This window comes from Psammomys obesus, unplaced genomic scaffold (assembly GCF_907164565.1).
Source record: "Psammomys obesus unplaced genomic scaffold, mPsaObe1.curated_primary_1811, whole genome shotgun sequence".
NCBI classification, from domain to species: Eukaryota; Metazoa; Chordata; class Mammalia; order Rodentia; family Muridae; genus Psammomys; species Psammomys obesus.
In genome coordinates, this window is record NW_026585504.1 from 60,352,123 (window position 1) to 60,370,181 (window position 18,059).

Consider the following 18,059-nt stretch of genomic DNA (forward strand, 5'->3'; position numbering starts at 1 on the left):
TGGTGAAAAAAATCTAAGCCTACTCCTCTATCCTGATCACATAGCTCACATTATGTCTGCTTTCTTTAGAAAAAAGACCCCCTCTTCCCTCAGAAACCCTTAAGAGTAGAAACCTTGCTTTGTCTATTAAGACTAAAGCCTCTTACTGCAGCTCCTATCATACTTTTCTGCCTGCCTGCTGAGGTTTATAAATGTCTTCTCTGACAGACAGTTAAACTTGGTGCCTCTCTTTCCCAAAACCCTCTTATCTCCCTCTTCCAAATCTAACAGTCTCCACACTGACTCTTTTCAAAAAGTCATTATCTGTGAATATCTGTCAGGTTCAGTCATAAGTGCACCCTTGACCAAGAAGGGCTACAGCCATACTCAATCAGAGGCCAGCAAAGAGTTTCCCTCCACGGCTCCTACCTGGATCATTGGGTGCGCAGGGTGAGTGAGCCATCTTACAATAGTGAGACCAAGTTCACATAGCCTGAAGTCTATCCTTCAATCTCCTCTTTCCCCTCCTGTCTGGTCAGCTCTCACCGGAACTATTTCTAATGGAGTAGGTCATATATTCTCAAAGATTTCCTAGAATTTAAAACATTTCTTATTCTTTGTCTCAAAGTAAAGTGATGTGTGCCCTCAAAAGTTTTTTCAGAACTACTTTTAGCCCATTTTACAGTAGTTAAAATCCATTCTGGAGTTCGCAGCTGGTCAAAAAAAAAAAATGTGCAGTGGAATGTTGGTCATAAATGGAATATCCATATCCTACCCCATTCCACCCAAGGCTCAGGGATCACCATGGAAGACGGGGCAGAAGGACTGGAAGAGCCAGAGGCTGGGGAGAGCCTCTGTACAGTCTTCTGTACAGCAGCTATGGTTGCCTGGACAAGACCAAGCCAGTCGGTGGTCCTGCATGGATGGGGAAGAGCTTAACACGCCCCCATCCCTAGCTGAGAGTCACTGACACAGTTCACACCATGGAGGAGAGAAAGTCAGTGTTGTAGGGTGTGGTTTTGGAAGATTGCCTATAATCCAGTGGATGGCCACATCTTATACATATTTGGGAAGCATAAATTGGACACAGTGGGTTACAAACAGATTTTTAAAAACATGATATGGGGAGGGAGACATGGGGAGCCTAGAGGGGGAGCTTACGGGGATGTGGATATGAATGTAATCGACAGGCATTATATATATGAATTCTCCAAGAACAAATTAAAATATTGTATTTTACAAAACATTCTGGGGGCTCCTGGTTTTTGGTTTTTTTGTTTGTTTGTTTGTTTTCTGTGCTAAAACCTTTACTTCCATACCTTCCACATGCCTAGCCTTCCATGGTTGACTCTTCTTACAGAAGCTGTTAGCAAGATGGATCATCAGGTGACAAATTAAGGCTCTGGGAGGCTCAGTGTGTCCTGTAATGTCACACAGCTCATTAGTGGATGAAACAAGAAGTCTCTGGTCAGACAGAGCCATTAAGCACCACGCTATACCTTTGTTTTAAAAATATATGTATTCTTTTTTTCTTTCTTTTTTAAAAATTATTTATTAATTACACTTTATTCACTTTGTATCCCCCCTGTGGTTCCCTCTCTCCTCCCATCCCAATCCCTCCCTTCCTCCACCCTCTGCATGCATGCCCCTCCCCAAGTCCACTGACAGGGAAGGTCTTCTTTTCATTCCTTCTGATCCTAGTCAATTAGGTCTCATCAGCAGTGGCTGCATTGTCTTCTTCTGTGGCCTGGTAATGCTGCATCCCCCTCAGGGGGAGGTAATTAAAGAGCAGGCCAATCAGTTCATATCAGAGACAGTCCCTGTTCCTATTACTATGGAACCCACTTGGACACTGAACTGCCATGGGCTACATCTGTGCAGGGATTCTGGGTTATCTCCATGTATGGTCCTTGGTTGGACTATTAGTCTCAGGAAAGACCTCTGTGCTCAGATTTTTTGGTTCTGTTGCTCTCCTTGTGGAATTCCTGTCCTCTCCAGATCGTACTGTTTCCCACTTCTTTCATTAGATTCCCTGCACTCTGCCCAAAGTCTCAGGCCATAAGTCTCAGCATCTGCTTTGATAGTCTACAGGGCAGAGCCTTTCAGAGGTCCTCTGTGTCAGGCTCCTGACTTGTTCCCTCTTTTCTCCTGCAAATCAAAACGATCCTAAGATTTCACCTTACACTCAATATATGTATTCTTAATATATATTCTGTATTTAATGTGTATTAAATATATTACTATACATATTTAATATATGTATTCTTTTTAAATTTTTTTATAAATTACAGTTTATTCACTTTGTATCACAGCTGTGGCCCCTTCCCTTACCCCTCCCAAGCCCACTCTCTTTCTCTCCCTCATTTCCTCCCATGCCCCTCCCCCAGTCCACTGATAAGGGAGGTCCTCCTTCCCTTCCTTCTGACTCTTGCCTATTAGATCTCATCAGGAGTGGCTGCATTGTCTTCCTTTGTGGCCTGGTAAGGCTGCATTCCCATCAGGGGGAGGTGATCAAAGAGCCAGCCACTGATTTCATGTCAGAGACAGTCCCTGTTCCCATTACTAAGAAATCCTCTTAGATACTAAGCTACCATGGGCTACATCTGTGCAGGGGTTCTAGGTTTTCTCCATGCATGGTCCTTGGTTGGAGTATCCATCTCAGAAAAGAATCCTGTGCCCAGACTTTTTGGTTCTATTTCTCTCCTTGTGGAGCTCCTGTCCCCTCCAGGTCTTTCTTTCTCTCCCTTCTTTCATAAGATTCCCTGCACTCTGCCCAAAGTTTGGCTATGAGTCCTAGCATCTGCTTTGATAGCCTGCTGGGTAGAGTCTCTCAGAGGCCCTCTTAATGGTGATGGGAGTAATAGTATTTCAGTTGTAGTGTTCTGTAGGCCTGATTAGAAACCTTTACATTAGATTATTTCTACTCAACTTATTCCTCCACTGATGTGTTATGTAGACGTCAATAATAAATTTGTATTTATATACGCATATATATTTGTGTACATGTATGTGCATGCAAGAAGGGCCAAAAGTCAACCTTGGGGCTTGTTTCTCAGTGCCACCCACTGTGTTGTGAGAAAGTTCTCACCAATTTAATCAGGATGGTTGGCAACTGAGCCTGAGATCTGACTGTCTGCCTCTTCGGCTTTGGGCTTATAAGCTCATGCCACTAAACTCAGCCTTTTAGGGAGGTTCTTTGGATCAAAGCCAAGTCCTCATGCTTGCAAAACAAACATTTTACCTACTGAGGCATCTTTCCAGCCCCAAAGACAAGACAATCTTTCCAGGCAGCAGAGCTCACAGGTTTGCATAGAGTAGTGGTTCCCAATCTTAATGCTGCAGTATTTTAATGCAGTTCCTCATGCTGTGGTGAGCCCCAAAAATAAAAATTATTTTTGTTGCTTTTTTATGACTGTAATTTTGCTACTGTTATGAATATTAATGTAAATATATTTGGAGATAGCGGTAATGTTAAATGGGTTGCAACCCACAGGTTGAGGACTGCTGGCATAGGGTCCTATGAAAGCAGCTAAAGCCTACTGAGCATCAAACCTTGAGCCTTCCAGAGATTTCAGCAACAGAACAGCACAGAGACACACAGATCCCTCTCGGGACTGGCCCTCCTAGTGTGGACGCCTCAGTGTTCCCCTTTGCAACTGGACATTGTCGAGACAGATGACCTAGAGGTTATTGGAGTTAGGGTTGGTTTTGCTTTTTACAAGGGTCCTGTACAGAGAGCAGGAGAGATGGCCCAAGGAGGAGCATGCTCACTGCACAAGCATGGGAACCTGCTGGAATCCCCAGGGCTCGTGTAAAGCTGGGCAGGGAAGGGAGTGTGTCTGTAATTCCTGTGCTCCTCTGAGGAGGTGGAAGCCAGAGGCAGGCCGGTGCCCACAAGCTTGTGGGGTAGGCAGCCTGCAAAGCTTAGCAGAGCAACAACAAAGACACCCTGTCTTTGTCAAGGTAGGAAGGTAAGGACTGTCACCCAAGGTTGTCCTCTGACCTCCACACTCACAGAGACATAAAAAATAAGAGTACCCATGTAGACGGATAACTGTTGATCTGAAATTTCTTTTTATTTTATTTTATTATTTTGAGATGAGGCTCCTGGGAAGGCCAGGCTGGTCTCAAACTGCATCTGAAGTTGAGGATAACTTTGAACCCCTGAGGTTCATGCCTCCATATACCAAGTGCCTGGATTTCAGACATGTGCCGTCATGCCCAGTTTATGTGGTAAAAACCAAGGCTTTGTGAATGCTAGCATGGCTGATCTGCCTCTCAATCTGAAGTTTTAAAATCCAATACGCTGTCAGATCTGAAATGTTTAACTCCCCAGGATGATGTCACAAGTGGAAAATTCCACACCTCACTTCACATGACAGAACACACTCAGAATCTGGGTGTGCTAAAAATGCTGTATGAAACCACCTTCAGGCTCTGTGTGCAAAGTTTCGGTGGAGCATGAACCGATGTCATGTTTAGACTTGATTCTCATCCTTAACAGCTCTGTTATGTGTATGAAAACAACCTGGAACATTAGAAGAAATCTAAAATCCAAAACCACTGCTGGCCCCCAGCACTCTGGACAAAATATACTCACTCTTTACAACTGAAAACAAAGAAATCACTTACTCGAGGGAGCAGTTCTTTAAAATGCCTTGGCCTGATGAGATGGCAGAGCAGGTAAACACTCTTGCTTTACCAAAGCCCAATGACCTGTGCTGGTGTTCTGGGATCCACATGTTGGAGGTAGAGAACCAGCTCCGGCAAGTTCTCCTCTGACTTCCAAACATGCAAACATGCACTGTGGCACACAAAAACCACTCCACACAAAATAATAAAATGTAATAGATGTTTTTTAAAAGTGGGCATAGTGATACATGCTTGTGATACCAATGCTGGAGAGAGAGAGTAAGGCCCCGGGGGTTCACTGATCATCCGTTTAACTGGATTATCCATTCCCAGGCCCACGCAAGGCCCATGAATGGGCCGCATTCTGAAGAACAATACCTGAGGTTGGCAGCTGGCTTCCACACACATATTCATGCACGTGCATGTACACACTAATAAAATAAAATAAAATAAAATAAAATAAAATAAAATAAAATAAAATAAAATAAAATAATAAAAAGAAGAATGAGGCCTGAGGATATGACTCACTAGGTGAGAGTGCTGGCTGAGCAAGTGTGAGGATCTGAGTTCATATATCCAGATCCCATTTAAGAAGGCTGGCAAAGCCATGCATGCACACATGCCTCTAATTGCAAAGATACAGGAGGCTCATGGGGACTTGCTTGCTTCCAGCCTAGGCACAGGTTCAGTGAGAGATCTGGGCTGAAGAAAATAAATATGCACACACACACAGACACAGAGGTATGTGTGAATAAACCATGCATTACACACATACATATACAGACACATGCAAAAAAATGAACATGGTAAGAGTGTGGCTGGCACATAGTAGGTCCTTAGGGATTGGGAGCAGCTATAGCAAACTCAATGAGACACAAATGGCATGCCCTGGACTTGGATACCAGGCTGAAAGACTCCATCACCTCAGAGCTCTCACTCTGCCACTGTCAATCTCTTTCCCCTCAAAATGGGTGGGGTAGATGTGGGGGTGGGGTGCAGACGGGAGCAGAACAGGGGTTTCAGGGTAACAAGACTAATCAGGACTTCACCATCAAAGCAAATATATCCAATTAACAGCTATTAAAGAAGCATTTTCCGGCACCATGCGCAGTGAAGGCCATTGTATCCAGCAGAAATTAATCTTAATTATTGGTACCTGCATACATACATGCAAAGGGAAGCAAGTCACATTAATCTACATTAAACTTAATAGCAGTCCGTGTATTATCTATTCTGAGTCAAAATTGACTGCTGGCCCCCGCACAGATATCTGCTGTGCTAACTCAAGTAATTACTGTGCAGTGGGTCTCAAAGACACAATTTGTTCCCTATATAATAAATCAGCTGCTAGAAGCATTTTATAATTAAAAACCAAAGGAGGAAAGATAGAACTGTATAGGCAAATGTCATTTTCTTCTGAGGGAAATTGCAGGAAAGGAAAATATGTTTTGTTGCCTGGTTGGAAAGATAGAATCCCTCTCTCCATGTAATCTTAAACAAAGACAGAAATCTTGTCCTACTTTGGTGAGTGTGCAAGGGAAGGTTTTTAAGAGTCCCTAACTTCATTTCCAAGGAGAATAATAAGGCTATCAGGAATAAATGCTTTCACTAATTGGAATTTTCAACAGCATCGGTCAATGTGGAAGGCTCAGTTCAGTTTATTAAATTTCCCTTGGTGGGAGATTCTTCCATGAACCACAGGGAGAAGGAAACATGACCGTGTTTCCCTCCTTTCTGCTGCCCACAGCCCTTCCCATTGGGGCATTGCCATGTAGCCCATAAACCAGTAGGTAGTAGTTACTCTACCTTCCACAATTCTCTTTCAGGTTTACCATCTGCATTTCCAAAGACCCTCGTCCCTCTCTCTGCCCAAGCTCCTCAGCTACTCCAGTTAGGAATCTTCTTGTCAACGTTGTGTGTACATGTTTACACACGTTTATATGGATGTGTGTGCTTGTGGAGGGCAGCAGTCGACATACAGTATCTTCTCCAATCATTTCTCCATCTTATTAGTTATTAAATTTATGGATGTGTGTACGTGTGAGACATGGCCTCTTGTTGTACCTGATTGATCTGGCCAGGCTGGCCGGCCAGCAAGCACAGGGATCCATCTGTCTCCATTCTTCCCTCACTGTTGGGGTTACAAATGTACAACGTCGTGTCTTGCTTTAACGTGAGTTCTGGGGATCTGAGCGCAGACACACAAGCTTGCATGGCAGTGGCTTTGCTGACTGAGTCATCTCCCCAGCCTTAGTTAGGATTTTTCTCAACAGTTAGGGTCATATAGCTAGGGCTGTACCTTTACACGACAGGCTGGTGGTAGTGGTTTAAACGAAAATGCCCCCTTAGGCTCATATATTTGAATTCTTGGTACCAGCTGGTGGAACTCTTTAAGAAGGATTAAAAGGTGTGGCTTTGTTAAAGAAAGTGTGTTACTTGGGTGGGGTATGGGATTTTTAAAAAACACCCCATTCCCAGTTAGCTGTCTCTCTCCCTCCAGCTTGCAGATGAGAATTTAAGATCTTGGCTGCTGCTCCAGCACCATGCCTGTCAGCCCGCTGCCATGCTCCCTGTGATGGTCATGGGCTCTAACGCTAACTCAGGGTTTTTGGAACCCTGAGCACCAGTTAACATTTTCATTTATACGTTATCTTCATCACTTTGGTGGTTTGAATAAAAATGGTCCCATAGGCACATATATTTTTATGCTTAGTCAACAGGGACTGGAAGTGTTTGAAAGAATTAGGAGGTGTGGTCTTGTTGGAGGAAGTGTGTCACTGGGAGTGAGCACTGAGGTTTAGAAAGTTTGCACTCAGCCCAGTGTTTCTCTCCATGCCTGGGATTAAGATGTAGCTCACAACTACTATTCCAGGGCAATCTATGCCATCAGTCTCCCCACCGTGATGACAAGAGACCAGCCTCTGAAACTGTAAGCAAGCTCCCAATTAAATGTTTTCTTTGAGTTGCCTTTGTCATGGTGTCTCTCCACAACAATAGGACAGCGACTAAGACAATCATGCTGTTTTTTTTTTTGGGTTTTTTTTTTCATAATAATAAGAAATTAACTAAAACAGAATTTGGTACCAGGGTGTGGGCTGTTGCTGTGACAGGCATGACCCTGTTGGTTTTGGGAGGGATGTGAAAGACTTTTGGACTTCTAGATTGGATGGTAGATGAATGTTGTAGGCATGGTTTAATGGGCCATTCTAGTAAGAGCTTAGAAGACAGTAGTGCTGAGAGCAGTGTGGACAATAGAGGCCCAGCTCAAGAGGTTTCAGAGGAGAACAATACCAACAATTGGCCTAGAGGCTATTCTTGTGATGTTTTGGCAAAGAATATGGCTGGTTTTTGTCCATGTCCTGAGAATTTGCCTGAGGCTAAATTTGCACATGTACAAAGCCATGAACAGCTTTCTTACATATGTGTTGGGGATTCAGACGCAAGCCCTCATGCTTGTTCGTCAAGTTGTTTACCAACCTGAAGTATTTTCCTAGCCCCTGTTGCTTTATTTTAATTAAAATATAATTACATCATTTCACTCTTTCCTCCTTCCTACTCCTCCCATGCTCCTCCCCTTTCTCTCTTTCAAATGCATGGCTTCTTTGTTCTTTGATTAGACAAACACACACATACACACATAATTGTATGTATATGCAAATGCATAAATATATAAATGGAGCCTGCTGAATCTGTTTAATGTTGCTTGGGTGTATATGATTTTTAAGGCAGGCCCCTGGTATTGGATAACCTACTAGGTGGCTTACCTAATTCTCCATTTCTCAACAGTCATTAACTGCCTGTGGTTCTTTGTCTAGGCATGGGATTCTATGAGATTTCCCCTGCTGACATTAGTATATTTATTGGTGTTGTCCTTGATTAGCTCTTATTTAGGGAAACATATTGTTGTGATGTGGTGGATGTCATATCCCTGCTGTTTCTAAGAGACACGATCTTACAGAAAACTTTCTGGTCCTCTGGCTTTTGTAATCTTGCCATCCCATTCCATGACGTTTCTTGAGCCTTAAATGTTGTAGGTGCATCAACTTGGACTTCAGAACCCATAGTCAATTGATCTCTGAATTTTGCCTGATTGTGGTTTTCTGTAGTGGTCTCCAGAGAAGGAAAGAGAAGCTTCTTTGATGAGAGGTGAGCACTGTGCTTATCTGTGGGTAGAAGGACAAGTTTTAGAATGCTTTGGGGATTATGCTGGTCTAGAAAAGTGATGACAGTAAGTTCTCTAAGACCTATTTTTTTCTCAGGGAAAGATAAGAGCTAAAAGAATAACATACAGAGCGCACAGGCTGGCAAAAGTAGAAGAGAGAAGTTCTTGAAGGATCCCAGGTATCTGCCTCAGGCAGCTAGATAAAAGGTAGAACTGTTGCCTAGTATGGTTTCAAGAAATATTTGACCTTAGTTTGGCTATGTTAAAGTTGAGAGTCCCAAGAGAGAGCCACATGGAGTTTCCAAGAGCGTGTGAGTGGAGGAATTTGAAACCAATGCAGTTCTGGGTGAGAGGCAGAGGTTGGGATTATATAGCCCATGAGTGTCTGGCTGCTGAACTGTGGATGTGGTTCACCAGAGTTGAGCCAAAGAGAGAGCTAGGATGGCTGGCAGTGAACTCTCTAGTGCATCAGAAGAGACTGAAAGCCAGCCAGAGAGGTGGGAGGAGGTCCCACAGAGAGGGCTGTGTTTCAGATGCCAACAGAAAGCAAGGCTGTCAACAAGTAGGAGAATAACTGTGCCAATGGCAATGAGATCAGAGTTGACAAGCAGTCCTTCACAGAGTGGATATCTTGGTGACCTTGGCAAGTATCAGTGGAGTCATTGGGATGGAATCTAGGTCATGAAGAACAAGCAGGAGGTAGGGAGGAGGAGACAGCCAATACAGCCAGAACTTACCAGTAACTTCCTGAGAAAGTTAGGTTGAAATACAGGAAGCACCTGGAAGATAAACTGAGGAGAATTTCAGACATGATTTAATTTTCTAAAATTTGTCTATTAGTGTGTGTGTGTGTGTGTGTGTGTGTGTAGAGAGAGAGAGAGAGATAGAGAGAAAGAAAGAGAGAGAGAGAGCACATGTGTGTGCCATGTGTAAGTGAGGATCAGAGGACAACTTGGTAGAGAGGCTTCTCTCCATTCACCTTTCAGAGGGTTCCAGGAAGCAAACTCAGATCATCAGGCTTGTACTAAAAGCACATTTATGCAATGAGCCATACCACCAGCCCTGTTTTGTTTTATTTTGGTTTGGTTTTGAGAGACAGAGTAGGGTGGGGGAGCCTTCTGTATGTCTTAATACCCATAAGAAAAACAAAAAGTTGCAAAACATAGGTGACAGGAAAGAATAATAGGGAAACCTCTCTGAGGAGATGGATGGAGAAAGGACTCCAAAGGTACTTTATTATCAAGGGAATGAAAGAATCTGTATATATTATAGATATCCAGCTCAAGTCCAGGAGGGTGGTACTTGCCTGTAATCCAGGTTCTTAGGAAGCTGAGGTAGGAAGACTATGTGGAATTCACAGTAATCACTGGTTACACAGCATATAGTCTGGATTGATGAGAGCCTACCTCTAACCAACAACCAACAAATCATAGCAGATAGGTGGGTTTTGCAAATTTTTAAGTAAAGAAAAAGACAAAGAAGAGTTAGGGACAAATAGTAAGAGCAAACATGAGGACCTGAATCCAATCCTCTAGCCCTCATGTCAAAAGCTTCCTATGGTGGGTATGCAATTGTCAATACCAGCACCAAGGCAGTGAAGACAGAAGGGGCTCTGGAGCTCTCTGGCTATGCATCCAAACCTAGCCTAGTTCACATCCTAATCTAGCCAGGTTTGGTGGAAGAACCTTTCTTAATACATAAGGTAATGGCAAGTGGCTTGGTGGGCAAAAGAGCTTGTGCCTAAGCCTGTCAACCTGAGTTCAGTCCCTGGTACCACATGGCAGGAGCAGAGTCAACTCTGCATGTTCACTATGGTTTGTGTGCCTATGCATGAGCACACATGAACTAAAACAGATAAATGTAATATATAATTAAAAATAAGTTTGTTTGCTTGTTTGCTTTAAAAAAAAGAAGCAAAAGCTAGATGATACAGAGGAGCAACACTTAAGGTTGACCACTGGCTTCCACAGCACTTGCACACCACAGAGGCACAAATCTACAAACACACACAAACACACACACAAGACTAGCAAATAATCCATTCAAATCACAGGCAACACTGTGACTGGAGACTTGAGTTTGGTTTTTGGAAGATGGGAGGTGTTTTCTGCAACTATTGCTTAAGCAGCCTGGTGTTTTCCAGGCTCAGAATCAACAAAGGGATTCATTCCATCTTGCTTAAAGCTGGCACAGTTTCACATCACACCTTAATAGTTAATGTTGACTGTCAACTTGACAGGCTCATGTAAAAGATGAGCCTCCGGGCTGTCAGTGAGGGAGTTTCCAGACTGGGATAACTGGGATGAGGATGACCTAGTGTTATCATTATGTGAGGTGGGGTCCCAGACTGAATGAAAAGGAGAAAGTGAGCTGAGCACAGTCATCTCTCTACTTCCTGACTGTGTTGCCATGTGACCAGCTGCCTCCTGCTCCTGCCTCCATGCCTTCCCCCACCATGATGGACTGTATCACCTCACTATGAGTCAGAATGAATCCTTCCTTCTCTAAGTTGCTTCTGTCGGGTATTTTGTCAGAGCAGTGAGAAATACAATATCCTTCCATGACCAGTTCATGAGGAGGAAGCTTGTGTTGGTCCAAGGCAGAGTTCTTTGTACTTTTGTCTCAGTACAAAAAAATTAATCCAGACTTTCTGATACAATGCCTTGCCTAAAGTTTGGACTTAACAGGTACCCTTAGACCAACTTTGAGTACTCCTTCTTGAAAATAGGGCGATTCTATGAAACCCTAAACAAAATGAGCATTTCAATAGAATGGGAGAAGGGGCAATTTTAAATCATAACAGCAGTGTCTGCTTCAGATAGAGATGCTCTGGGTCACCAAGTCTGGCTGTCAAATGACCATCTTTCCTGGATGTTTACAGGTTAAAAGATGAAGAACAGGGTGTGAGGTCTGCAGAGTGAAGAGATCTACAGTGCACAGGGAGAAAATTAGCTCACCAAGAAAGCACCAAAGCTTCCCCAAAGCCCTCAGCAGTGGGGACACTTACAGCAGACAGGATAGATGAGGAGAAAGGCAAGCAACTGCTGTCCACCTCATGCTGGCACTCATGGGCTTGGTTTTAAAGGCAGGGTTTCATGTAAGTAGCCCAGTGTGTCCTTGAACTTTCTCTACAGAAGAGGATGATCTTAAATTTCTGTCTCTCCACCTCCCAAATGCTCAAGTTACAGATGTGCACCACCACAGGCAGCTTACATAGTGCTGGGAATCAAATCCAGGACTTCATGGATGCTAGAAGAACTTTCTACCAACAGAGCTACAATGCCATGATCTATTCTCCACTGTGGGATTCCTTGAGCACTGGAAGGAACATGTTGGGTGGCAGGCCTGCTTCTACCAACCTTGTGGCAGTAGCACACTCTTCCAGGTCCTGAGAATCAACAAGGTGTTTGTGCGTGACCCACCACTGCCTGGGGACAAAGTCGTCCCGACTGAGAACCATGAATATACCTGACCTGTGGGGGTTTGTTGTGCTGAGAGAGAGACAAGGTTTCACATGTCCTAGGCTAGCCTCAATACAAGTTCAAGAATGACCTTGAACTTTTTACTCTCCTGCCTTCCCTTCCCCGAATGCTGAGTTTATAGGCATACTCCACCATGCCCTATTTATGAAGTTCTGGGGATCCAACCAGGGACTCCATGCATGCAAGGCCGATACTCTACCAACTCAGATACATCCCCAGCCTCCATGGTCTGGAGCAGGAACTGTCATTCTGGTGAGATCAAGCAGATAAGCACCCCAACTCTGAGATGGAGCTAGCATTCTCAGGCTTCCCTCTGGCTCTGAGCCCCAAAGCCTGAAGTGTGCCACCTGTACCCATTCCCATAGGGAACTCAGCGCTTTTGACCTTCCTTTGAGTGTTCCACAGTTCACACAGTCACATTGCACAGAGATCTATTTTTCCAGAGAGAATTTTAAAATTCTAGAATTTTAAATTATAGAAATTAAATCTATAGTACACTCTATACTCTTTTCAAAGAAGTCAAGCATTGGGGTGAGAAATATAATAATAAAAAAGGAGCAACATTTTTCCAAGGACTAGATATAGACAGCACAAGTTCCCAAGCTGGAATGTGCTCTGAGCTGCCTCTTTCAATAAAAAAGGCTATATGCCTAAGAAACATTATATATGCCAAAGCAGTCTGAGACTCTCCCTGTAATCAGGATAGCATCTATCGTCTTAAGGACTCCACAAAGGGTCTTACACAACCTATGAAACTGTAGACAAGCACTCATGACACACAGAATGTGGACCATTCACACATATATCACTTCACCCACCTCCCTAAGGAAGGTGGAATGTGGTGGCAAATGGTTCGCAGCTGCCTGGCAGCCAACCTCCGCCGTCTAGGACAGGAAGCCAGGACACCCGATCCTGGAGGAGCTGCTGGGAGAGGGCAGGAGGTAACTTTAACCCAGGACTTGGCTAAAGGCTTAGAACACCCTCTGTTACATCATTGTCTCGGCCCTCATTTCAAAAGACTGGATGAAGAAAAACAGTAATCATCTAACTGCTTTGGAGAGTCCACAGGTTTTGCCAAGGAGAAATAGGTCTAGAGTGGACCCTGTGATGGATAATTAGTCTGTAAGCCAGCTTGAGTAGATTTCTACATATGGTACAATGGAAAATCCGTCCTTTCATATGTGGAAATCCAAATTTGTTGAAGACTCGGTTCTTTCCACACTAACTGTCTTTGGTAGTCTGGTCAAAGACTTGCTGCACTGGGCTGACAAGATGGCACAGCTGTTGAAAGCATTTGCCCTGCAAGCTTGATGACCTGACCTACTCTAAAAACTATCCTTTACATACTTGGTGGTACCCGTGTGCCTACATAAACTCTCTCTCTCTCTCTCAAGATTGCTTTGGATATTATGGCCATTACGGAACATGTAGGTCCCAAAATAAATCTTGATTCGAGATTGACATCATACCAGATACCATTTCCAACCACAACAAAATGAAACTAGAAATCAATACCATAAGAAAAGCTGGAATGTTCACAAAAATGCAATCCATGCTGGCAGAAGAGCTGTCCTTGCTGGGGAAAGATAGGGAACATGCTGTTGCATGCTGTTGGACGTGGGGTGTGTGCATTTGTAGGGTCTTTTTGGTGTCATCTGTTTGTTTGTTTGTTTGTTTGTTTGTTTGTTTGTTTGTTTTACTGAATTCTGTATGGATAGTCTGCCTGTTAGGTTGAGGTTGATCAAAGTGACATGTAAATAAAGGAAAGAGGAGACTGATCTCTACAAAGCAAACTGTCCTTTAACCAGAACAGTGAAGAGCAGCAGTTTCTCTATGGGACTGGAGACTATGATCCTAGGTGGACGGGTCTTGGAGATTCATAGGACAAAAAAAAAGGAACTTTTGGGTGGTGGATTCCATCTGCAGATCTGTTCCCCAGAAGCCTCAAATGTTGTAAACACCAACACAGGTTAGTGTGCTGATCTTAAGATCATCATGGGTCCTAACTGCCTGAGTGAGATGTTGCAAGCTGGTCAGCTTTCCCTCCTCCATTTCTCAGCTCACCACAGGGAATTAGTCCTTTACTATCCAATGTCGAGTGGGGAGATACTGACATCTCCTACCATTGCCCTGTTACTATCTTTAAAGTTAAGTTGAGTTTCTTAAAGACAGCCTTTGTTGAAATAAAAGTTTACTTTGTCTTTTAATGAGAGGTTTTAACCCATTTACTTTAAAATAGTTACTGCTAAATTTCATCCTTTTTTTTTTTTTTTACATATAGTTTTCTGTTATTCTTATAGTTTTCACTTTGGATTGTTTGTTTTGTTTTATTGTGTTTTGTTTAGAGTTTATATCCGAAGTGCCCCCTGCCCTGCCCAAGACTCATGTGGAAATTATAGGCAAGTTATTAAAAGGCGGCGTTTAGTTCAGGAAGTAGATCACTTGAGGTGTGCCTTCTAAGATTTCATTGCACCTAGCCCTTTCCTCCCCTCTCAACTTCTGTCTCTGTATCACCATCATTTCTATGTGCTGTTTTGTCTTGTTTTTTATTTGTTTGTTTGTTTGCTTGTCTGTTTTTAACACAGAGTCTCCAGTAGCTCAGGCTGATTTTTAACTTGCCATGTAGCTCAGCCTGTCCTTGAGTTCCTGACCCTTTGGCCTCCACCTCCCCAGTTCTGGTATCACAAACACAAAGCACACCTGAGCTTTTAAAAGCATCTCTTTGTCTTTTATTCTAAGCCATTTTCTGGGGTGTTTGTTGGCATAATTTATATCTACTCTATTTCATGTTCATGATGCTTATTGAATTTATGGTCAGAAGATTTTCATCAATTCTAGAAAATTCTCAGAAAAACTTTCATATATTGTTTCTGTTCTGTTCTCTCTATCCTTTCTTCTTTCTTTCCCTTTCTGTCTCCTTTTCTTCCTCCTTCTTCATCTCTCTCCTTTCCTCTTCCTCCCTTCTCATCCTCTCCCTTCCCCTTTTTACTCTCACTCTATTCTTTTTGTCCCCCTCCATCTCTGCCATCCCCCTTACACTTACACACTTACAAGTATGTTAGAGTTTCACACCAGACTCCATGTATCTCTTAAGTCATTTCTGTGTTTTCCAAACTGGTTGTGTGTATGTGTGTTGTTGAGATATTTTTCAACTACTACCCACGCTCTCAAAATATTTTTATGAGATGTTTACTTTTGTGCTACGTTCATATTTTGAGCCAATTGTTTTTAGTTATTTAATTTTCAGTTCTATAATTTCCACTTAACTTCTCTTTAGACCCCAGATCTCTGTAATTTCTCTTGCTGCTTACAGTTTTTCATATGTTGAGCATTATTCTATTGTCTGTTTCTTTTTTAGGTTTTTTGTGTGTATGTGTGTGCATTCACACAGGCTTACATGCATGTGCTGCTGTACATGTGGGGTGCTAAGAGCAACCCTGGGAAGAGCGTCAGTCTTTCCATCTACACTGAGCCAGGAGTTCTTGTTCTCTGCTGTGTACACCTGGACATGGTCTTCCAGCATTGAGGATTCCCCCATGCTGCTGAGGCTGTGCTAGAATTAAAAACTCACTGCCCTGTCTACTTTATGTGAGTGTCATGGAGCTGAACCCAGCTCTTCACACAGGTTCAGTAAGTGCTTTACCCACTGAGCCAATTTACCAAGTCCCACTGCACCTTTCATGATTTTTAAATGCCCCATGGCTGTTCCTAAACTTTGGAGGACTTGGTAACACTGTGTTCCCTCATAACAATCTTAATTTTCTTTTGTTTGGTGATATGAGTAGAAAAGTTACCTTGTCTGAATAGTAATTGAAATAACTCAAAACTCAATTTTGGCTTTCCTAAGAGCTGACTCGTTTGAGATTTTTTTTTTCCTTCAATTTAGGGCCTAGCATTAAAGGTTTCCAATTAACAGCCTCAGTTTTTCCCAGGGACTCTCTTGGTTGCCTTGTCCTCAATACCAGTACTGTCTACCAACCCCCCAGCACCAAGGCCTCACAGAAAGTTCTGCACGGCTGCACAGTGTTTTTATGTTGGCATGTGCAAGCTAGAAATTAGTTAGTCTCTGCTGGCGAATGCGAGATGAGTGAGCACGTTGGTCTCCAGGGTCTCTTTCCTCTGGTCTTTTGAGTTGACCCAGCAAGTAAAGGTAGTTTACAGGCAAGCCTGAAGACCTGAGTTCAATCCCCAGGACCCACATGAAGGGGGAGGGAGAGAAGCAGTTTCACAGAGTTGTCCGCTGACTTGCGCATGTGCACCATGGAATGTGTGCAGCCCCCACAGTGACACTAGCAAATACATATACATATTTTAATATTAATCTCGTTTTGACCTTCACTTTTCTCCCAGCCCTTTGCCCCACAAGGCAAGGATGTTTTGGCCATCTCTTCATGTCTTTGAGGACCTACTTATTGTCCCCCTTTTATACAATATGCATAAGTAACCCCTGGGAAGTAGATTTTATGCCATTTAGTTTGTGATAGCCTGAAGTGGGAGTCCTCCAGTTGGCTTTAATATGTGGCCATTGTTTACAATGGCAAGCCTAATGTGATGATTAATCTTGTTTGTCAACTCAATCGGATCTAGACACAAGCAAGTGGCCTGTGAGAGTGTTTTCTCTAAGGATACACTGAAAGGCAAAGATCAGCAGCTCTCTGGGAATCCTCCAGGCCTTTAGCACTAAATCATGACTGGTGAAGCATCCAGCTTTATAAATTGAGTCTCTTCTGGTTCTCAGCCTCTCTAGCATGCAGATAACCATTTTTGAACTACACATTCCTATCATGTAAGCTGATATGATGAATTCCTTTTACAATGTGTGTGTATATTCATTCTATCCATTCTGTTTCCTTTATAGATCCCTGACTAATATGTATAATTTCTCATACTGTCTCATGTATATGCAAGTCCCTTTGTCAAAAATACCATCTTATCTCTTCCACATGGATAACCTCTACAGGACTCCATTCCTTACAGGACAGAAGGGATTAACAGATCCATTTCCATGAGCACTTAAAATATTGTGTCTTCTTTATCTTGATATTCATCCCACTATATTCTAGTCTATGTATTTTTGTGTTTATTTCCAATATTAGACTGGAGTCTCTTGTGAATGAGAACTGTTCTAGCTTCATTTCTGTTGCAGCAGCAAATACCCTGATAAAAAGTAACACATGGAAGAAGGGATTTATTTGGATTACATACCCAGGTTACAATCCATTATTTGAGGAAAATCAAGGCAAGAATTCAAGAAGCTACACATCACACCACAGTCAAAAGCAGAGGGAAACAAATGAATCCTTAAATACTTGCTGCTTATACTTAGCTACCTTTGCTCTTACACAGTTTAGAGGCCAGTCTTACCCACAGGCTAACCTGATCTAGACTCATTAAGACTCTCTTCCCTTGTGTAAATGTACCAAAATTTCTGTATCCACACCTCCACTGAGGGACATCTGGGTTGTTTCCAAGTTCTGGCTATTACGAATAAAACTGCTGAGAACATGGCTGAGCAAATGTCCTTGTTGTGTACTTGAGCATGTTTTGTATATATGCCTAGGAGTGGTATAGCTGGATCTTGAGGAAGTGCTATTCCTAATTGTCTGAGAAAGTGCCAGATTGATTTCCAAAGTGGTTGTACAAGTTTACATTCCCAACAGCAATGGAGGAAGGTTCCTCTTTCTCTATAGCCTTTCTAGCATGTATTGTCATTTGAGTGTTTGATCTTAGCCATTCTGATGGATGTAAGGTGAAATCTCAGAGTCATTTTGATTTGCATTTCCCTGCTGACTAAGGACGTTGAG